Here is a 22,929-nt window from a genome sequence, read left to right on the forward strand (position 1 = left end):
TGTCTCACTGTTTCCATCATGTCTGTCTGTGGCTGCTAAGCTGGGAAGAGCTGCCAACCCACACATGGTTGTTGGACTCTCAGGACTGGCTGCCGCCATCCATTGAAGCGCAAAAAAAGAAATGAGGGTGCTCCACTTCACAGAGGATGGTTCTCTATTTGAAGGGTTGTCAGAGGATAATCCTTTATTTTGAAAGCATCCACTATTTGAAGGGATGCCCAGTCCAAGCCTGGTTTAAAGATAAACAACCTGAAGAAGGGAGAGCAGGGAGGGGCCTTGAAGCTGCCCAACGACAGTGAGCACCCAGGCAGCAGACTGAACAAGCAGGCACACAAGTCTTCCTTGCTATGGGGAGACGCATTGTATTTCCATTTAAATGACAGTAATTATTTCTAAATTTACAGCTATGCCTATACGTTACAATAAGCAAATTTTATGCAAAAAGTAAAACATGTCCTCTTTTGTGCTCTTTTTGGGGGATGCATAAGTCCCCAACCTAAAAGATGGTGACCTATATTTGTGCACAACCTGAGGCCTTAGCTGAGCCCACCCACCCACACTGCATGGGGCTACCCTTTTTCCATCCCCTCCCCCCATCAATCCAGTTATGGATCACTCTTTGGGCATCTCTACATCAGCCTACAGTCCTGCATTTAAAATGGGGCTTTCTGCTTCCGTTTTAAATGCAGGATCACAATGGACTCCCTTTACACACGCTTCCTTCTCCCCCGCCCCGCCTTCTCCCCATATCTGAGTCTGCCATTACCTTTCATTGATCTCTTCTTGCCACTTTTCCTCTTTTCACAGAGGAAACTGAAGCGGAACACAACGGGGTAATTTGACAGCTCATTATCTGTGATCTATTTAAAAACGGGACAAAGGGCATTTAGTGCAGGAGACGCCTTGAATGATCACGGCATCGTGTAAAGAGCCCACAAATGTCTGTGAAGGACAATCTCAATCGCAGGATAAAAGCCCAGTGTGAAGGAGCCCTTTTCCTGCCATTGCTATCATTGAGGAAAGAGTGATCTGTATCAGGATCACTCTGGGAGTGGGTGGAGAGGAGACTCTCCAGTCCCTAACCCAGCCATCCTGATGCAGATGATCTTTCTCCACCGCTAGCAGCAAAGAAATACTAATGTGTATCAGGACTGCTGGGATGTGTACACACATGCATGTGTATACATTCATGCATAGTTGTTGGTATATGTATAGGGGGGCATGTGTGTGTACTGTGTATGTACATACACATGTGACCCCCAAGCCAGCATCACATGTGGCCATCTGGGCTGAAAATATTGTGCACTCCTCAACTAGAGCATCAGCAAGAAAGCTATGCAAGAGGGGTTATGGGATAAGGATGGATGAATTTGCCAGTTTCACTTTCTCCTACATTCCATTTTTTTTAATTCCAGTTTTTGAGTCATTCCATATATGAAGAAATGCACAAATATGGTAAATTCATATAAAAGATGAACCAAACTAAAATGCCCACCCATCTTCAGCAGCCAAATTAAATAGGAACAGCGATTCCTAACATGGACAGGACCATGTTGTGCCTGCCTGCCACACAACTGTAAGATGAGCAGTTTGCCAGGGGAAAAAAAGAGGTAGCAACCTAATTCAGCACCACAACATGGCTGAATACACAGGAATTCAAACCCAGACTTGAAGAACTATGCACCCAAAGACCTCTGCCTAGATAGGTGACTCTCTCAGTTTTGGTTTTACCCACATTCATTTTTTCTATCTCAAGTTCTTTCTGTCATTTTTTTCCTGTCAAATGTGCAAAATTTGGTAAGTACTTTTTTTTTTTTTTTAATGAACCAAATGAAATTCACGCCCATCCCTTTTATGGGATACCTCTGGGAGATAAGTATTGTTAGGGAGGAAACCAGGAGAAAACAAGGGTGAAGAGCCCTAGCGTGCAAGGAATGGTATGGTGCACGCTGCTGACGTTAGCTCAAAAATAACTCAGTCATTAACCTATCATGTTCTGAAAGTTATGAGCAAACATTCTCTCAGGGGTCAAATTCTTTTGCTCTTGCTTGATCCTTCTCCCTTGCTAGATGAAGACTGGCTCTAATGCGATGCATATTCACCTCCTCATATTGACTGTTCGTCATGCGGAGAACAGCAGATAGGTCATTGTTGCTATGGGCAAAAATGCAATAGGTCATCCATCTGTCTTCCTAGTGTGACTCCTTCTGTCTGCCTTGTGATATTTAAAGGGATTTCTAAAGTTGCAGGGCAGTATGCCGATTATCTCTCAGATCTGAGTGGGAGTTGCATTGTCCACCTTGCTCATCTATCCAAGTGGTTTGTAAATTGGGTTAAAGGGGAATCCTTTAAGAGTTATCAGGGCTTTCTCAACCGGAAGATCAGTAATGGCAGGTAGGTTTCCTTGAAAGCTCACTACTGCCTATCTTTCCCTGTAATGTGTAACCACAAGGAGATGTTGGTTTGATTTAAGGTCCACTCTCAGCCAGTGGTGCAGCCCAACATGGCTGGCTGGTGCCCCAATGGGAGGCCCAATCCAGACTGGGGTCAGAGCATGTGGGGAGGTGAGGTTTGATCCTTCTCTCCCCAGCTGAGACTCCCCCTCTAAAGTCATCTCTCCCCACATACTGTGGTCTCAATCCAGTTTGGGCCTCCAACATTTGCATTTGAGTAAATCAAAATAAAAAAGGGAGCTGCACACTATATACTTCATGTAATATGTGGTTTGACCCAATGTATCTGCCCTATAGCATACCCCAGAAATAGCTGTTCAGTGACAGACAACATAAGAACATAAGAAGAGCCCTGCTGGATCAGGCCAACGGCCTGTCTAGTCCAGCAGCAGCCTGTTTCCCACAGTGGCCAACCAGATGCCTCTGGGAAGCCCATAAGCAGGGCATGAAGGCAATAAGTGGCCATCTCCCACTCTTGTTGCCCAGTATCTGGTATCCTGAAGGCTAAACTACACATTGCATTAAATGAGTAGCTGATCCTAACTTCTTCTTCTTTTACTTCAGTGTAAGCATGCAGGGCCCTGATCTGGCATGGGACCAGGGGCACCCCAAGACATTTTGCTACCTGAGGCAGAGGACAAGATGGCCCCTCCTCTCATTCCCTGTACAAAAGCCAACTGGACTGCCAGGTGAATCTGTCTTCCACTCTAATGATGGCGCAGTATCTTCCACCACCCCTGAAGGCAGCAGGCTAACTTAGGAGGTTCAAAGCAGGCTGCACACTGGTCTCTCCTTCAATACCTTTCTGCTGCCACCCAGTATCTGCCACCTGACCTGAGGCAGCTTTTTCACTTTGCCTAATGTTAGGACTGGGCCTGAATGGGACCACCGCACATGGGCAGAAGGGAGGTTAAACCTTCCCACCCAGTCATCCCCCCCAAAAAAAAATTGCACACGCATCCCATGCAGGGACTAAAGAAAAAACAAGCCCCTCCGTTGGTGCCAATGGAGGATTTTTTTCTTTAGCCCTCACATGTGTGGAGGGGGGATTTAGGGATGGAAGCATCTGGGTGGCCAGGTTTAACCTTCCCCCTTTCCCAAGCACAGCAGTCCTGATCTGGATCAGGGGGCGCATGTACTACTTACACTAAAATCAAACAACACGTTGGGATCAGCTACATGCAGGGATGGCTGAACACCCCCCCCCCGTCTGGTATTGGCAGGCGCCCAGTGAAGCGCAGCCCCTGCTCGAGCCCCCCTGCCCCGACCTGCTCTCAAGCCCCCACTAGCCTGCTGAGCCACCTGGATCTCATCTGTGAGTGCCTGCCATTTTGCTGAGCTTATTTGTACAGGGAAAAGGAGGTAATTAAAAATGCACGTATTTAAATATGCACGTATTTAATTTACACATCTAATATTGCATTATTTAAATATGTGCAAATTGGGCTGGGAAAGCTTGAGATATGCAATATTAGATGTGTAAATGGGTCATTTATGCCTCTAATACTGCATATATCAAGCTTTCCCAGCCTGAATTTGCACATATTTAAATATTTTTAATTACCTCTTTTCCCCCATACAAATAAGCTCGGCAAAATGGCGGGCGCTCGCAGACAGATCTGGGTGAGTGCGGGGAACGTCCGGGAGGGCGCGAGCGGAGGCAAGCGAGGCCAGAGGCTTGGTGGGCATGGTCTGAGGGTGCAGGGGCAGGGGAGCCCAACAGACTCTCAGACCCAGTCAGGTGTCCACACCATCCGTTGCGACATGTGGCATTTCACATAGCATGTAGCTTAGTCCTGAGCCCTGTGCTGATGTTCTTCAATGCCGAATGTGGTGAAGGTTAAATGGAGATGGGAAGTTCCAAAGTCACTGTTTTATGCCATTACTATCACCTTTGGGGAAATGACTCAGGTTGATTGGAAGGTGCTTGGGTGGCCAGGTGTTGTCAGGATTGATTCTGAGCGTATGGAGATAGTTAGCAGTTCTGATTTAGAAGGGGAACAGCCAGAACTGGGGCAGGCATCTTCCCCAGCCAGTTCAGATATGGATAGGCATGCTTCTCAGGATGCTAACACCCAGATGGCTGGGCCTGAAGCCCCCCCCCCCGCCCTCCATGAGAACCCAGGAGGAGGAGGAGGAGGAGGAGGAGAACACGGGGCGTGACCTGAGGGATGCTAGACTGTGGTGCAGAGCGAAGCGGGAAAAGTTAGATGTGGAGCTCAGGCAGTCAACCCGGTTGGCGATGCGTGAGGGTCAACATAGGGCCAGGGGAGCATCCCTGGAAGAGAGGGGCATCCCTCCCTAAGTTATTCTAGCCAGCAAGTTCTTGTTTCAAACTGCTGGCAACATCATAGCTCCCATTTGGATCCCCTGTTGTCATTCGTAAATGAAGCAGCTGTACGCCTTTCTAGCCTGAGAGTAGGGATGGGGGAGAATTTCTCCCCGAAACTTCGGGGGGGCCAAGTGCCAACGTATTCGGCCCCCTGAAGTAGTTTCGGGGAGAAATTCTCCGCACCCCCCCGCATCCCCCCCCGGGATGGGACTTACCTTTCCCGAATGTCCCTCCCGGCGGCGGCTCCCGGCGGCGGTTCGGCAGGTCTTCGTCAGGGGCGGGGGCGGCAGCCGGTCTTTCGACCGGCTGCCACCGCCACCATTCCAAGAAAAGTAAAAAAAAAAAAAAATGCCCCCGTGATAGGCTACGTGATGATTAACGTAGCCTATCACGGCTAGATTTGCAAAGTCAGCCATGATAGGCTACGTAAATTGTCACGTAGCCTATCACGGGTGACTTTAAAAAAAAAAAGCGCGTGCGGCTAATGGCGGCCCCCATAGGGAGCCGCCATTCGTGTTCCTTATTTGGTCGCTGTAGTCTACGTAAAGATTACGTAGACTACAGCGACCAAATAAGGAACGCGAATGGCGGCTCCCTATGGGGGCCGCCATTTGGGTATGCGCTTTTTTTTTTTTAAGTCACCCGTGATAGGCTACGTGACGATTTACCTAGCCTATCACAGCTGACTTTGCAGATCTAGCCGTGATAGGCTACGTAAATCGTCACGTAGCCTATAACGGGGGCGTTTTTTTTTTTTTAACTTTTTATTTCGCGGCCGGGCGAGGCGAGGCGAGGCGCCTCCCCCCCGGCCTGAATTTCGGCCAGGCGAGGAGGGAAGCCTCCCCCCCTGGCCTGAACTTCGGGGGGAGCAGCGAAGTGCCTCCCCTCACCGCGAAGCAAGCTGCGAGACCAGGTAAGTGACTTTCGTGCACCCCTACCTGAGAGTCTTCGGGGATTTGCATCTGTATTTCTGTAATGAACCTGTTGATAGTGAATTAAAGGCATGAGACTGAAGCCTCCCTTCTTGTGTGTGTGCATGAGGAAGGAGGGGTCCAAGGGAACATGACAGGTGTCCTCTTTCACAGAGGTCAGTCCTCTATTTAAAGGGCTGCCAGAGGACCATCCTCTATTGTGAAGGTGTTCACTAGTTTAAAGGCTCTCCTGTCCAAATCTGGTTTAAAGATAAAGAACCATCAGAACAATTGCCTAGCAATCGTGAGCACCTGGACAGCAGAACAGACTGAGCAGCAGACACACAGCTCACCTGATCACAGCCTTCCCCACTATGGTGAGATGGACTGCATTTCTATTTAAATTATAATAATTATTTTTAAGTTTATATCTGTACTTATAAATTAGCTTATGAAAATTATGTAAATCAGTGTTCTCTGTTGTCGTCTTTTTTTTACTGTCCACCTCATTAGTCCTTAATGAGAAGGGATATTTTCCCATTTTAATCATTCATATGAAAAAAAAACAGAAGTCTGACTTTCTCTGCTGGCATCAGGTCAGTGTGGGGAAACGTCCAATTCCAGAAATAATGAAGCAATAAGAGTCCCCACCTTCCCACCCCACCTCCCACCCCTACCTCCCCACCATTAACTGGATTGGACAAAAAACATGATTGCTATTGCTATTGGATGAGTGGATCTGATATGCCGTGGTCCATTTTGGCTCTGCATCAGAAAGAGTGGTGAAATATGTTGCAGGCGCTTATAAATAGAACACACGGTTGCAATTCGGTTGCAAAACCTCAGAGTTCACTTTTGTAGCAGGGATGGGGAGGGAATTCCCTCCCAGATGCACCATGGGAGTCTGGCCTGATGTGTTGAATGCCAGTCATGAAGCTCTTGCAACCTTGTGCAGTTAAACTTATCGTTAACATTAGCAACATCCCCTGGAGCCAAGTTTTCAGAAGGAAAGGAGTGGAGAAAGCCCACATTAGATGTCTTAGAGGAAGAGCTGTCTTCAAATTCTGGTTGAGCATAGTAACTCATGCTCATAAAAAAAAATGCTGGCATGAAAAGCAGTGCACCATGTTGAGTCATTTCTATCTTCATGACAGACTCCCAAGAACAGTCCTCTCTTCCCACCACCCCCAGAATCAAGCAGATCAATACTGGTTTCTATGAACTTTGAAGGGTTGATGCTGAAATCCCATGCCCTCGCTTCTCAGATAGACTGCTCTTGCTCAGAAGCTGTTGTGCAACACACACACTACCCCTGGCTGCTGCTGCTGCTGTCCCCTATCATATTTTATTTATCATGTTTGATCCCACCTTTCCTCCAAGGAGCTCAAGGCAATGTATAGGGTCTTCCCCATATTTTATTCTCACAACAACCCTGTGAGGTTGGTTAGAATGAGAGAGTGACTTTCCCAAGGTCACCCAGTCAGCTGCGTGGCTCAGTGGGGATTTAAACGAGGGTGGCCATGTGTCCTACTTGACAGAGGACAGTCCTATCATTGAAGGCATCCTCTCTTTGAAGAGCTATCAAGTACAAAACTACTTTAAAAGAATCCAAAGAAGGGAAAACAGGGAAGGGCCTTGAAGGTGCCCATCAACACTTAGCCCCTGGAGAACAGCTGAAGGTGCAGGCACACAGATCACCTGCTCTCAGTCTTCCCCACTATGGTCACATGTATTATATTTCTGTTTTAATCATAGCAATTCTATCCACATTTGCATCTCTACATATATATTTGCATATGCAAGTCTTATTTATGTGCCCTCTTTTGTCTTCTTTTTTTTTGGTGATGCCTAAATGGCCACCCAAATGGCCACCCTAATTTCAGCCTCCCCAGTCCTAGTCTGACACTCTTACCACTGTACCGGACTGGCTATCATCATATGTCTCTTATTTCCTGCTCATCTGGTAGCAATGACTGAATATGCTTGACTGTGTTAGGCTGCAGGCACAGAGCCAGTTGGAAGCTGCACATGGGCCACTCTGCCTGGCCTACTTCCTTCACTAAGCCTCTGAGCAAGAGAACATAATGTTGTTCCAGGGCACTGGGGAAATTAAAATGGACCCCTGCTGCTGCCCCCACCAGGTAAGCCTACAGCCCAGGTGGTGGGGCTGGGAAGAAGGGCAGGTGTCAGTACTGGTGGGCCCTGCTGGGGAGCTGGTTCTGATGCCAGGCCCCTTTCCCCCCATCAATAGGTCCCTTGCAGCTGCAGAGCCAAGCTGCTGAGTGCCTACCATCCTCCTCAGACTGATGGGGTGACAAGGAGAAAAGGAAAGAGATAGACTCTCCCCTTCCCCAACCACTTCTGAGGATGGGGACATTCCTCAGCTTGACTTAAGAAGGGGTTGTGTGGAACTCTCTGATGGGACAGGGAGGAACAGGCAGCAACAAACAGTGCTTTCCCCCGCTACCCTAACCCAAGCCATTTCTGACTGAGGATGGGGGGCTTTCCTTTGATGGAGCTGCAGGGGACCAGCTAATAGGAAAGGAAGGGGGAGCTACACTACAGTTCCAGCTTCAGATCTGATAATGTCTGTATTGGTTAGCATTGCCATGGACACCTGTAGCTGTGGACATTAAAAGAGTAGAGATCAAGTAGATCTCAGCGTAATCTCTTTATGAGAGAGCTGTCTTAAGCCACCATTCATCAGTTTAAGCCCCCATCTCAGATGTGGAGATCATAAGGAAGGGATGGTTTTGTAACCCCTGCTCCAATATGGGCATATGCCTTCCTTTTATCTGTCCCGAATCTCCCCTCATTCAGTTTCATGGGTTGTCCTTGAGGTCAAGTGTTATGAGAGAGGGAGGGAAAAAACTCATCTCCCTCTCCACTTTCTCCACAACAGCAATCACTATTTTTTTTAAAAAAAACAAAAACTTAAGGGTGAAAGAAGGCACACAGGACTCAAGAAGCAGCACTGACTGACTCCAGAAGTGTCCTAGGCTCTTCACTTGATCAGATAAGATCACTCAGATCCCATCTGCAGCGGGCAAACATATCCCCCACCTCACAGACTGCAGCCATTCTCTACCCGCGTCACCTCTGACTTGTCTGAATTCAACTTCAATTGATTAATTTATTTTGAACTGAGTCGCACTCCTAAGGATAGCCGTCTATGTGGCATTTTTGCTACATGCTACATGCTGGAGTAGTAGTGGTAACACAGACGGTACAGGCCAAATCGGTGTCCCTTGCTATACAGCAGAGTGGGTGTTATTCTCAGTCTCCCCCTGGCTGCTGCAGCACAGATGTGAGCTAGTTTGGCAATCACTTTTAAAAGAACTGCATTATAAACCACATCTGGATTTATGGAGCCCAGATCCCTAGTTAGGGGTTTGTGTTTTTTTTATTGTCATCCTGAGAGCTATTAGCTGCAACTGATAAATTGTAGAAATAAATAAATAAACAAAATCAAGTAATCATTGCATCTGTGTATACTGAAGGTTAGGACGGACACAGATTTGCATAAAATGTGTACAGGCTAATGTATATATCTATAGGCAAAGTGGGAAAGAATAGCTGCAATTTCAATAGAAGTACGCTACACCCCACTACACAGCAGGGCAGACTGTGACCAAGTCTCCCGTGTTCCTGCTCAGTCTGCTGTCCAGGTGTTCATTGCTGATGGGCAACTTCAAGACTCCTCCCAGCTCTGCCTTCTTGTGCTTTTTAATCTTTAACCTGGATGTGGACTGGACAGCCCTTCAAACAGAGGAATGTCCTCTGACAACCCTTGAAACAGAGGACTCTTCTCTGTCTAGAAGGACACATGGCCACCCTACCAAAGATGTTAGCTTCTAGGACAGGAGAGGCCACTGTGTGGCCCTCTAGATCTTTTGGCCTACAACTCTTATGATCCTTTACCACTGGCTATGCTGGCTAGTGCTGATGGGAGTTGTAAGCCAAAAGATCTAGAGGGCCACAAGTTGCCTCCCTCTGCTCTAGGGCACTTGCGTAATTTGATATGGGTAGCAGGGTAGTGCTGGCAGCCCTTGTGATCACAGGAGGAGGGGAATGAACTAAAATCATCATGCCAAAAATTGGAAGGGTAAGAATACTGTAAAGGTTGTCTGTTAAATAACACTGTTGGAATGCTAGAAATTCTTTGCTTGCATTGTTAGCAAGGCATGGTCTCACTGTAAAAGGAATAGGACACATGTCTCGGTTACATATAATTTGTGACATCTGTATTATTGTGGTTTTTATTATTGTGATTTGGAAAAATGAGGAAATGAAGGTTTCTACTGACATACTTCTTCATGTCACTCCTGTGATGTTGCTTGGAAGGAGAATACAGAATATCTGTAGGACCACATTCTCCTATACAAGCCTGCTTGGATTTTAAGAACTTCAAAGAAGGCCCTTCTCTCAGTCCCATCACCACCACCACCATCATCATCACCGCTACTACTACTACTAATAAACATTTCTTAGATGTCTTCTTCAGAAAAAGATGCAGGACGACTTACAGCAGGGAAGCGTTGGAGGCATGTTCAGTGAGAGAGAGAGCCTTCTCAGTGGCCTGTCCTGGGCACTGGAACTCCTTGCAGAGGGAGGACAGTTGGACCCCTCTCTGTGCTGGCAGGCAAAGATATCTTTATTCGCGCAGCACTTCCACATGTAAGCTGGTTTGCTGCTACAGGGATTTTTTTAACTGGGTGGGTGCTGTCTATTTCTTTGTACTGCTGTATTTTTAATTGATTTGTTTTTATGTTTTACTTCAGATGGTTTATTTTACTATTGTTACTTATTTATTATTTTTATTTATTATTATTTATATTGTTATTTTTTATTTTACTGTTGTGATTATTGAGCTAACAATAGTATTTTACTATTGTTAGCCCCCTTGAGCATCATTTGTCTCAGGAAGGAGGGATATACATTTAATTAATAAATAAAATCATTATTCAAAGGGCCATCTCCTTGCCAATTCAGGCGATGATATGCTCATCACATATTTATGATACATTATGATAGCTAAAGCGGGAACGCAAATGGCATTCCCTACGCCATTTGCATTCCCATTTTCTCCGTGATAGGCTACGTAAATATTTACGTAGCCTATCACGGGCTACCATAGAGACACAAATGGCGTCCCTTACTCAGGATGCCGTTTGTGTCCGCAGCAGCCCGGCAGCAGCCGGGGCGCTGCTGCCGGAGCCGCCGCCGCCTGAGCCGCCGGAGCCGCTGCTGGAGCCAAAGCCGCCGCCGGAGCCGCAGCCAGGTAGCCATGAAGCTCCGTTTCATGGGGCTTTTGCGGGGTGGTGGGGCGGGTTGCTCTGTTCTGCCACAGATTCTGGGGGGGGCCGAATTCACTGGAATTCGGCCCCCCGGGATCCGTTGCGGAATTCTCTGACATCCCTATTTACAGAAAACCATATTTCTAGACTGTGAAGTTAGGGCTTAACATGTGTGAGAATTGTGTCTGTTTAGGGAAATCTCAGAAGGCAACGTTAGGATGTATCTGTGCATCTGCTAAGGCCAATTTCTAGTTGTGGCATAGGGATATACTTGAAATTCTCATCTCTTGATTCTTGAGTTCTGAATTTCCTGGGGTTGGGTCCAAAAACTTTGTTAGACCAGTGGAAGGACACTGCTTACAGAATAGAACTCCCCCCTGCCCCCCCAGCACCCTCAAATTTCTTCTGAAGGGTTGAGAGACCCTCCAGAGGGCATCTGGAGGGCACACAGGGGGCTGCAGGGAGGAAGTGAGGAGGAGGAAGTCATGTTCCGCAAGCACTGACCTTCTGCTGGTGGAATGAGGATTTCATCAGCGGAGGGAAATGGCTTGTGGAACAAGGATTCTGGTTCCAACCCAAGGTGTTGTTTCCAAAGTGGTACTGATGCATTAGGAATCTTCCGTTGTTCTTCTTTTTTTAATGCAGACTTTGTCAAGATTGATGCATGCACAGTTTGCTGCAGCTTTCAGTTCATTTACATCTTTTCCCCCTCTGCATTTCCATTGGGCATATGCGCGTCAATAAAACACTGCAATAGAACAATCTCGATCTGAACATATTATGTGTCATGCCCCCACTGGAGGAATCCTCCTCAGAGGAAGACCTGGTGCTCCCAGAAACTGAGGGCACCCCAGATCAGTCACTATCACCAGACCAGGAGAAGTCTGGGCACTTGGAGAAGATAGCTGCAGGTCCATCCCAATCAGGAGGAGGGGACTCTGACTCTGAGGCAGAGGCTGAGCAACCCCTGGTCCCCAGGAGCATCATCACCTGAGGCGACAGGCCAGTAAGGCTCCTGTGAGAAGGAGTGCTTGCTTGCAAAGAAGGACTCCACAGGCGAAAGTGACTCCTCCTCTGACGAAAGAGCTGTAATGTACTGCAGCTGGGCTCTGGGTGTGGCTCAACAGGCTCTGCTGTTAAAAGCCCTCAGTGTCTGCCTAGCCAGTGCTAGAGCAACATCGTTCTATCAACTGCAGTGCTTTGTTTTTTGGACCCTGCCTTGTGAGTGATCCCGTGTGCTATTGACCCTTGGACTCTGCTTCTGGACTGTGTAATGTATCTGACTGCCTAACTGTGTTGAGAACCTTTGCCTGCTTCATTGCTTTACTTCTTGGTTAGCCCCTTCACGCAGAGTCTCCTACAGCAAATGAAGGACATTATGTATGATTTCATGAAGTTTGTGTGTGTGATGATGTACCTATGCACATGTGCATTTGTGTGCATTGATACAATATTACAAAAAAGTGATTGTAGGTATAGTTGTATCAACATTCTTTCTGTGTGGTGTTTTAGTTTTTAGTCATGAGCAGAAGCACATGTGTGCATCAATAAAACAGTGCATAAAAAGCATCGTGGTTGTATATATGGTTGTATCACATCAAGATCTGCTCCTTTGCAGTGTTTTATCAACACATAGATGTGCATGAGTAATGGGGGGGGGGGGTCATGAATGAAAGAACTAAAAAATGGTAACAAATCTGTATGCTACAAGGAAGGAAGATGTCCTGTTCTGGACTGAGCAGAAACCCATGGGGATCAATACCTGGCTGCAGGGCTCCTAGCGAGCAACTTGTTCTGACAAAGTCTGAGGCCAGACTGAAGCCTTTTATCCTTAAGGGACAGGCCCCTGGCTTGTAGCTCAGCACTCCTCCATCTTTCCAAGAGTTCATGCCTGGCATGCTGCCCGCATTGGTGCATTGGCTTCCTCGAATGTGGGGCTCTTGAGGGTGCTGGTCCAGTGCTGGGACTAGTCTCGGGGTTCTCTGGAGGCTCGGGCTCAGGGGTGTCTGGCAGTTCTGCAGTGGTGCTCAAACCTGGCATTTCCTTTGTTGGCATCACTGGATCTTTGGCTTCAGAGTCCATGTCACTACTGGACTCCCAGGTCATGACAGAAGAGGAGGAAGAATGGGGAGGTAGAAGGTAGAAGAACCAAGCATTGCCTCCCACGGCTCAACTCAGAGAGCCTATCTAGAAGGACAGTGTGATTGATGATCTCCCAAACCACAAGAGGACATAGAGAATGAAGAGAATTGTGCTCCCCCTGTCTCTCTTGGCAAAGCTCATCCCAGCAGGGTAGCCAAGGCAGTTTCTGTTCCAAAACCACACCTGAAGCCCAGTTGGTCTCAGCACAGAGCAAACCTATGGAACAATGAAGGAATAGGATTAAAGAAATCCAGTCATTACTAATGTTAGGAGAAGTGATGCCACCAAATTTCATAAGAAGTCAGCTCGTTGGTTAAAAGTTAAAACCCATCCATTCCTAATGCTCACCTTTGCAGTGAGCCCAGATCGATGTATTCCAAGTTCACTATTAAGTTTGGAACTGATGGTGAGCTTCAGAGCATACGCAGTAAAGTATTACACAGATTCCCCTACCCCTTACATTTTCAGTCATCCTAGCATTTAGATCCCCCCAACAATGTTTTACTTGAAGCAGTCTCATTAGCTGCTTCCCTCATTGCTGTCCTCCTCTCCTCAGTTGCAGCAGAGATAACAACTCCACGTGTCCATCTTCATAGCGGCAATTGGCGATGGCAACTAAACATCACATATCAGCAACGCAGGCCAGCCATGTGAGACAACCAGTCAGAAAGCGATCACTTAACACCATGATGCATGACATCACTACACAGTTCTAAACTACAGCTCCGAAGATACACCTTGATATTGAGCATGCAGAAAAACCCATATATATGGAACAAGATATCTTATTGAAGGAGAACTCTTGTCCAAACTATTATGGGTGAATTAGTTACTTTCTGAGGAAATAATGAATTTTCCTGGAGTAAGTTTGCCCATCAAGAGTTAGGAGCTGCTGGGATCTGTGGACAGCTGCCCCATGTGGTGAGCCGTGGAAGTGCAGATAGTGGCTTCTCAGTCCCTGGACTGACTTTGCCCTCCTAGGCTGGCTATTGAATCCTTGTAGACAAAAAAACGTGTAAAAGGGCTTCCTACTCCAGTTGAGCTTTGCTCAAGCAACAAGCGGTTGGATCCAGGATCTGCCTTCCATGAGAAGAAGGGGCATTCTGCAAGTGGAGGGGGTCTACTCATGGTAGGTCCCTGAGCTCAATTTTTGGGGATCCTCCTCCCCCCCCCCACACACACACCACAACATACTCCATTCAGCAGGGTCTCCTGACTCTCTGTGTAGCATTTTCAAGGTGCTGGAGGAACTGTCCTGGAAAGGAGGGAGTAAAGGAGTCCACTTCCACCATTGCAATTGATCCAATGTAAATCTGGATCCAGTCCTTAGCCTTCCTGCACTCTGACATGTTTTTGTATCCATGGTTTTTCTTCAGTCCTGACTTCCAGGTTGCTCCTTGACCAGGTTGCCTCTTGGTTTGCCAAATTGCCCTATAGTTCAGACTCTTCATTCTTGACTGCTGGCTTTGTCCCATGGCTCCTGGCTCACCTCAGACTGCTGCCATGGCCTGGCCCAGGCACCTACTTAGAAGACAGGTCTTCAGTGCTCTTCATGGTTCTTTGTCCATCCCCTCAGAATAAAATCTGTTTGATATGATTAATTTTTGTAATTGCAAATATTTTCTTTGCCATAATGTATTTGAGCAAAGGTTGTACATAGTTCTGTTCAGGAGTAACAAATTACCATGTACTGATCACATGAACCTATTTTCATCTACAGGGCTTGTATCCCTTTCTGCAGGAAGATCTATGACAGGAGCAGAGGGTGGAACAAGAGACGACCCTGCAGAGTTTTGCAAGGAAAATCCACAAGGAGCCATTGAAATGACTTCCTGAAAGCAAAGGAACCAAGAAGCTATCAAAAAAACAACAACAACCCCCCCCAGATGTTGTGACTGTTACTATCTTTATCAATGTCACCTGTCAAAAGTCACCTGAGTAAGATCTTCCATTATGTGAGTTGTTTGGTTTCAACATGACCCCCAACTGGGCATCACTTTCATCTTTTGCCTAAGGGAAGGTTGTTAACCTTGAAAGTTTTTAATTAACCAAAGAAGGTTTTGAGTATGTAGGCAGAAAGGCTAATATATCCTGCAGAGTTAGGGCAGAATTACTTTCCTGTCAAATAATTTTAAATGATCTTGAGCCATTGATTTCCACATCACATTGCATACAGTGCAGAAGGAGAGGACATGGAGAATATATAAGTGATGGCAGCAGCAGGGATGGGGTGTGTGACATGGAATCTTGTTAACATCAACTGAAAGCAGACCTGTTTTATCTTTCTATACATCACAATTGCAGGGGGGGAAAGGCCAAATATTGACCATAGTATTATGCATTAAAGCAGGGGATTTCAAATGTTGCTTTACTGAGAAGGTAAGAAGATTTATGTTGGCCCAAGACCTGTAATCTGTCTAGTTCAGAAATCTCCAGACACTGGCCAGACAGATGCAACAGAGAACTTCTTAAGAAAGGCATGATGGTGATAGTAATCCTCGGGGCCTCTATACAGCCATAAAATGTAATCACAATTTGTTTTCCTTAACCATGGTTAAATGTTACAGGTGAACTGAATTCCTAAACCATAGTTAAAGATTGTCTTCATAGCCATTTGTAAAACTAGGGTGTGAAATGGATCTGTCAGCCATGGTTTGCCTGAACCATGATCAGTGATGTAGTGGTAAATTTGGAAATGCAGGAGCTCATTGTGACAGTCTCCAAGGGCAGCCCAAAAATTTCAGGCAGCTGTGTTGATCCATAAAAACAAACCAGTTCTAGGAGTCTTCATCTCCACCAGGAGCACGTCTTTGGTAAAGCGAAGAGGTCTTAACTGCCCATTCCAGACCAAGTCATCCCAAAGACTTTGCATTCCAACACGGAACAATATATTGTTGCTTGGAAAATTCGTTCCCCCCACAGCTACAGTGAGGATCGCAGCTAAGCTCAGAGGGAACAGAGAATTATGATGGGGGTGGCAGATGACATCAGAGTCCCTGCTAATGAAAAAGTGCTGGGGCTGCGCCCCTGCAAGCCCTGCCTCCACTACCCCACTGACCACGATTAAATATTATATCTGCACTGAGCAAACTATGGTCAAGGCAGTTTCTCTGCTGTTCCAGACTCTCTACTACATGATAACAAGCAGGCTTCATTGGTGACTCCCTACACACATCCTCCAGTATCAAGGCTTAACTCAGCAGTTTAAACCATAGTTTCACTATACACTCAGTTTCTTAACTAGGGTTAAGGAAATAAACTATGGTTCCTTGTGCCAAGAATCTGGTAGTCAAATGTCTGCAGCCAGCATCAAGTGATCATTTGCCTGTGTGAGTGAGCTACCATAGGACAAACACAGCAGGCAAAACTTTGCTACCATCTGTCAAGGGCTCCTTGGAGGCCTCTCTCAGTCTAATCCAGTAGCCAAGTCCAGACACAGACAAAGGGATTCTTCTCAAAGCTTTATTCCTCTTTTACAACTTAACAACTCTACTGTTAGCAACTAGATATGAGCAGCAGAGTACCTATGCCCTAAGTTGGAACAGTTGGTCCCCATTTGAAAGGGAATCACTGGCAGACCCCTGAACTTAAGGGCTAGGGAGAGTCCCTCCCCTTTTCCCTTGGATCCTTTGGGCGCAGCCGTTGTTTGCACACCAACCGGGCACTACGGCTCCTTTCCGCGCCCTCCATTTGGCACCGCTCTCTGCGTCGGCGTCGCTTGTCCATCAAGTCTGCTTCCCGCCCTTTGTCGCTCCCAGGACTGCTATCTAAGCTAGGAATGCTGGTGGGAGGAATCTCCATCAGCTGTTGGCCCTGGGAAAGAGGAATGCGCTCCTCTCCCAGGAGCGACTCCTCTTCCTCAGAATCAGAACTACTCTGGGATTCTATGGGCTCAGTGTCCGCCCTGACACCATCTTGCCTCACAGTATTTTTCCATGCATGTCAGCAACCCATTGCTGGAGAGCAATGTATGTGATTTGGCTATGGTTGCCAACTGACCAGAAAAATACAACTGGATTTGCTTTTGTGCCTTTGATAGTAGGCTGATTTGCAAAGATCAGCAAGTGAAGCTTTTTCATACTAAGGAGACTGACATTCTTACTGCCTAATGTCTACACAACAAAGACTTTGTTCTCAGGATTGGTATACCAAATAATGGTGCCCAGGGCAATTTGCAATGAAACAATACATTACAATTCAACAGATGAATACAAAAGCAACCCCTCCACACCCAAGAAATAAGAAGTGTCAAACTGAAAGAGTCAGAACACAAACCTTTAAAAGCCTGAGGAGAATAAAAAGGGTGTCAGATGGGGCCTAGAAGAAAGCAAAATGGGTTCCATGCAAGCCTCTCTAGGGAAGGAATTTCACAGTCAGGGCAGCACCACCAACATGGCCCTTCGTCCCGTTGCCTTTTGTGTCACCTTAGATGGCAGCAGCACCTGTACGAGAGCCTCACATGACCTCCATAAATAGGCAAGTTGTTATGGGAATAGGCTCAAGTCCCAGCAGGCAATAGGGAAGTTGATCTGAAAACAGCCCCTTCAAATGCCCAAGTCCCGAGCCACATAGGGCTTTGACAAGAAACATCAAAGCCTTGACTTGTGTTCTGAAGAGGGATGGCAGAGAATTCCACCATGGACCCCAATGAGGCCGGATTCTAAAGAATCCAGCCCCTCGGAGTCCGTGGCGGAACGGAGCACTTACCTCCACTTTCCTGCGGAATCCTCTTCGGCCAGATCCCCTGGCTCTGGAGCGCCAGCGATATGGCCGCCATGCGATATCACTGGCTGAGGGGGATTGACTGTGGACGTAAATGGCATCCAGTTAGCCATTTGCGGCCGTAAAGCTCTTAGTTTAAGGTAAATGCAGCCGTAAATGGCTGCATTTAGCTTAAACTAAGACCTTTACAGTCGCAAATGGAGTACTGGATGCCATTTGCATCCCTGCTTTTTTTTTTCATGCGTCCCTGTTTTTTTCACATGATAGGCTGGCTATGCAAATATTTGCATAGCCTATCATGTGAAAAAAAAGCAGGGACGCAAATGGTGTCCAGGACGCCATTTGCGGCCGTAAAGGTCTTAGTTTAACCTAAATGCAGCCATTTACGGCTGCATTTACCTTAAACTAATACCTTTATGATCGCAAATGGCATCCTGGATGCCATTTGCGTTCACAGTCAATCCCCCTCAGCCAGCGATATGGCATGGCGGCCATATTGCTGGTTCTCCGGAGCCGGAGGATCTGGCCAGAGGATTCCGCAGGGAGGAGGAGGTATGTTCCGTTCCGCCACGGACTCCGGGAGGGGGCAGATTCTTTAGAATATGGCCTCATTGGGGTCTGTGGTGGAATTCTCCACCGTTATCCCTAATTTACCTTAAACTAAGACCTTTATGGCTGCAAATGGTGTACTGGACACCATTTGCATCTGTAGTCAATCCCCCTCAGCCAGCGATACGGCATGGCAGCCATACCACTGGTGTTTCAGAGCTGGCTCGCGGCTCTGTGGAATCGCCGTGGAGTGGAGCTGGCCAAAGAGGATTCCAGGGGGAGGAACGGATCACCTCCTCCCAGAGCCGGATTCCCGGCTGGAACGACAAGTAGGGAATCCACCCATCCCTAGTTCTGAAACAGATGAGCAACCAATGCAGATCTTTCAACACCAGAATAATATGTCCCCAATGTCCAGTCCCAGTTAGTAGCTTACTGACTGTAGTCAGAATAAAAGTTGACCACCCACCTTAGGCCTGCTCTTTAGCAAAAGGGGGAAAGGAGGAGGGGTACAATAGCCAAACCCATCACCTAGAAATGTACACCTATGTACACCAGTTGCTCAAATACATGAGTGGAGGGGGTACTGTGTAGGGATGTACAAACTCCCTGTTGTCTGGTCCAGAGGGGGGTCCACAGCAGGGAAATCTGGGCCACTTGGGCCCCCACATATTTCCTCAGAGACTTACTGCTTCTGTTGGATTCCGTGGGGCGGCACTCCTCCATTCTAAATGGTGTGATCGGCAAATGGCAGCCTCCATTAGCCACTGCTGGAAAAACACAGCTGTATATTGCACAGTTTACAGCATTTGCAGCTGTAAAGCACTTCCTTCTATGTAAGTTGTGGCTGTTAGAATGGAGGACAGCCACCCTGCAGGAAATCCGATGGACCCAGAGGTGAGTGGGGTTGGTCTGCTGTGGACTTTGTAGGTCGGATTCTTGAGAAGCCAGCCTTGTTTGAGTCCACAACGGATTTCTCCACCATCCCTAGTACTATGGCACTCATGTTCTACTTGTAGGTTTCCCATATGCATCCGCTTGGCCTCAGTGTGAACAGAATGCTGGACTAGACAGGCCTTTGATCTGATCCACCAAGGCTCTTCTTGTGTTCTTAAATGTCTCTGGACTCTAGAAAGGGCACCTGGTTAAAGCCACCAGTTGCCGTGAGAAAAGCCCCACCAGGTTATACAGAAATGCATTTAACTGATAAAACAGCATTGCCATTGTGGAAATAAAATAGATAGCTTGACTTTGGCATCACCTTTCCGATTGACATCTCTTTAAAGTTTGGGATCAGCTGTTGCTTGAAATGGCAAGCATACAGACCTTCAGCTCAGACCTTCTTATACGAGGAGAACAGCCTAATGGCAGGAGAATATCAGCTTCCTTTGAAATGCATCATGAATCTGTTGATCTCTCCAAACCCCCAGTCTCAGTGGCGCAGCTCTGCATACCTGTGCACCAGCCCTTGATTAATTGCATCTAATTTCATGCCATAATGGCAGGAACATGTTTTTCAAGGGGTGATGACCCAATCGTCCTCCTAAATAGCAGAATAATTTAATCCCAGGGAGTGTCTTGCTTCTAGAGTGGAGCTGACACCCTCTGATACTCCTACCCCATTCACTGCCACGCCCCAGAGTTCTTAGATTTATTTTTTCCTGTCTGCCAAAGAGGTAAGAATAGCTTCGGATGCATCTGCAGTCCTACTGGGCCCCTTGAGTTGGAGGGAATGTTGCACACGCATTTTAAAATCCAGGCCCTGAATTGCCCCTATGAAGTGAACTTTCAAGGCAAAGCTGGAGTGCTCTGTTTAGGCAAAGCAGCTGAGGAATGTTGATGGAAAATGAGATTAGATAAGAATAGTAATATTTATTAAGGGGTGTGTGTGTGCCTGCACAGCCGTACTTGGGACCCACTGAAATCGGTTATGGAGGTTGTTAGCCAAGCTGTGTTGTGCGTAGCATCTGGATATCCTGTTGGGAGTCCAGAGCTGTGGGCGGTGGGGTGGGGGGGACAGGACTCCATACAGTGGACAAAGTTGATAAGACCTGAGTGGATGAGTATGATAAGACTTGCCACTGCAAGTTGATAAGACATGCCGCTAAATTTTGCCCGAAGCAAAATTTCAAGCTTACTGTTGGGGGGGGGGGGAATTCCTGAGCCTACGTCTTAACCACCCCTGCAAGTGCCCCGGCGTGGCCCCTAAAGAAAGCTAACACTGCAAAATGTAGCTTGTTTTCAAACTACATTTGGACATTTTAGCCTTCCATAGCAGTTTGCTGCTGAACATTGCTGGAAAATAGCCCACCCCTCTCTCTCTTTGCTGTGAATGCTGCTGAATTCAGCAATGTGGCAGCAGTAGGAATATATGTAGAATCATAGAATCGGAAGGGGCCTACAAGACCATCGAGTCCAACCCCCTGCTCAATGCAGGAAGCCTGATTCCCAGGCAGTCTCCCATCCAAGCACTAACCAGGGCTGACCCTGCTTAGCTTCTGAGATCAGATGAGATCAGGTGTATCCAGCCCATGGGGGTGGGGGGATGGCCCCCCGGTTGCCCACCCCTGCTCTAAGTTCAAGGGTAGTTATGAACAAAGCATTTTGAAATGCCTGTAGGAGTGTTACTTCCACCCACCATAGAGGCTCTGTGCATTTAACAACCTTATGATGGGTAGAAATTCAACAGAGGCGGTGTTTTCCAGCCTGGAGAAATACACTGATGGGGAAAGCTTCACTTACTGGATTTCTGCTTGTTGTGTGTGGCTATTACAGGCATAGACTCTTGACATTCATTTTGGCAATCCTACAGTAAGACTTCATGTTTTGTTCTTGGTCAGCATTTATATTGGCAAAATCCATTCAGTGCCGCTATTTTCTCATCATGCCACGCTGGATGCCTGCTCTATTGAAAGTGCTCAGTTTCTGAGCAGCAACCACTGAGCAAGACAGCTCTTTCTGGCTTAGCAACGCTTTGTGTAATGTGATGGCGATTCAGGTCAGGACCTCTCTTGCCTGGGGAGAGGTGGTTGCGGGGCCACAAGGTAGCAGGTTGCAAGTTGGGTGCAGTTTGCAAAATTAAAAAAATGAAAACACCCCATCACATGCTGTCAAATGCCTAGAGGAAAGTCTTTACCTGATGCTGAAAAGATGACAATATTGGCGCCAGGTGGATGGACCTCACCAGAGCCAGCCCACCCATGAAGTAGGGTGATGGGCTCACATCATGTGGTGGAACAGCAGGAGCAGCAAGTTGTGCCTCCCCAGCCCTGGAGGAGGGCTTGCTGCTGCAGCCTCCAGCTGGTGCTCTGGAGAGCCCCGCCAGCCACTGCCCCACCATGGCATTTGCTGCAGTGAACGAGCGGCCAGCAGGGCTCTCCAGAGCAGCCACCTGTGCTCTCCTTCCCTTGTCACAAGGCCTGTGCAATCTCCCATGAGAGCCCTGTGAGGTCTCATGAGAGCCGCAGCCACTTCTCCTGGCCGCACAGCTCTCTATAGAGCTGCTGTAGCAGCAGCAAAGGTAAGGGTGTGTGTGGTGGGGGCAGGGGTAGGTGGGTTGTGGGGGTGCAACTCAGTGGTGGCACATCTTCTCTCTCAGGCAGCAAGAGACCTTGCACCACGGTGTGATGATGATTATGATTTGGTGATTGCAGTTTCCATGTGCTGAATTATGTGAGTTTCAGTCTAGTGGTGGTATAGCTCTTACCGGTGGGAGTGGCTTCAAAGTTGTAGAACCTGTTTTGCAACATTTTCCTCCACCTTCACCTTTGACTTCAGCTGGTGGGGAAGGGATTTGCAGTAGGGGTGCACGAAAGCCACTTACCTGGTCTCGCAGCTTGTTCATGGTGGGGGGGAGGCACTTTGCTGCTCCCCCCGAAGTTCAGGCCGGGGGAGGAGGCTTCCTGCCTCACCCGGCCGAAATTCAGGGCGGGGGGGAGGCTTCCCGCCTCGCTCGGCCGAAATTCAGGCCGGGGAGGAGGCGCCTCGCCTTGCCCGGCCGCGAAATAAAAAGTAAAAAAAACACAAAAAACGCCCCCGTGATAGGCTACGTGACGATTAACGTAGCCTATCACGGCTAGATCTGCAAAGTCAGCCGTGATAGGCTACGTTAATCGTCACGTAGCCTATCACGGCACGGGTGACTTTAAAAAAAAAAAAGCGCGTACGCAAATGGCGGCCCCCATAGGGAGCCGCCATTCGCGTTCCTTATTTGGTCGCTGTAGTCTACATAAATCTTTTTTTTTTTAAAGTCACCTGTGATAGGCTACGTGACGATTTACGTAGCCTATCACGGCTGACTTTGCAAATCTAGCCGTGATAGGCTACGTTAATCGTCACGTAGCCTATCACGGGGGCGTTTTGGTTTTTTTTACTTTTATTGGATTGGTGGCAGCGGCAGCTGGTCGAAAGACCGGCTGCCGCCTCTGCCCCTGTCAAAGACCTGACGAACCGCCGCCGGGACCCGCCGCCGGGAGGGACATTCAGGAAAGGTAAGTCCCGTCCCGGGGAGGGTGCGGGGTGCG

The 22,929-nt window shown here is 47.6% G+C and overlaps 2 protein-coding genes across 2 annotated transcripts in view; one reads left to right on the top strand and one right to left on the bottom strand.

Annotated features, from left to right (window-relative positions):
• Nucleotides 1-22,929, top strand: part of LOC146353610 (exendin-4) — a 491,914-nt gene that overhangs the window by 210,730 nt on the left and 258,255 nt on the right. The gene's annotated exons all lie outside the window — the stretch shown is intronic.
• Nucleotides 1-22,929, bottom strand: part of LOC146353614 (aquaporin-2-like) — a 64,114-nt gene that overhangs the window by 40,487 nt on the left and 698 nt on the right. The gene's annotated exons all lie outside the window — the stretch shown is intronic.

The sequence above is a fragment of the Heloderma suspectum genome, chromosome 2 (assembly GCF_057233095.1).
Source record: "Heloderma suspectum isolate Gila_16-S chromosome 2, 16-S_ref, whole genome shotgun sequence".
Lineage (NCBI taxonomy): Eukaryota > Metazoa > Chordata > Lepidosauria > Squamata > Helodermatidae > Heloderma > Heloderma suspectum.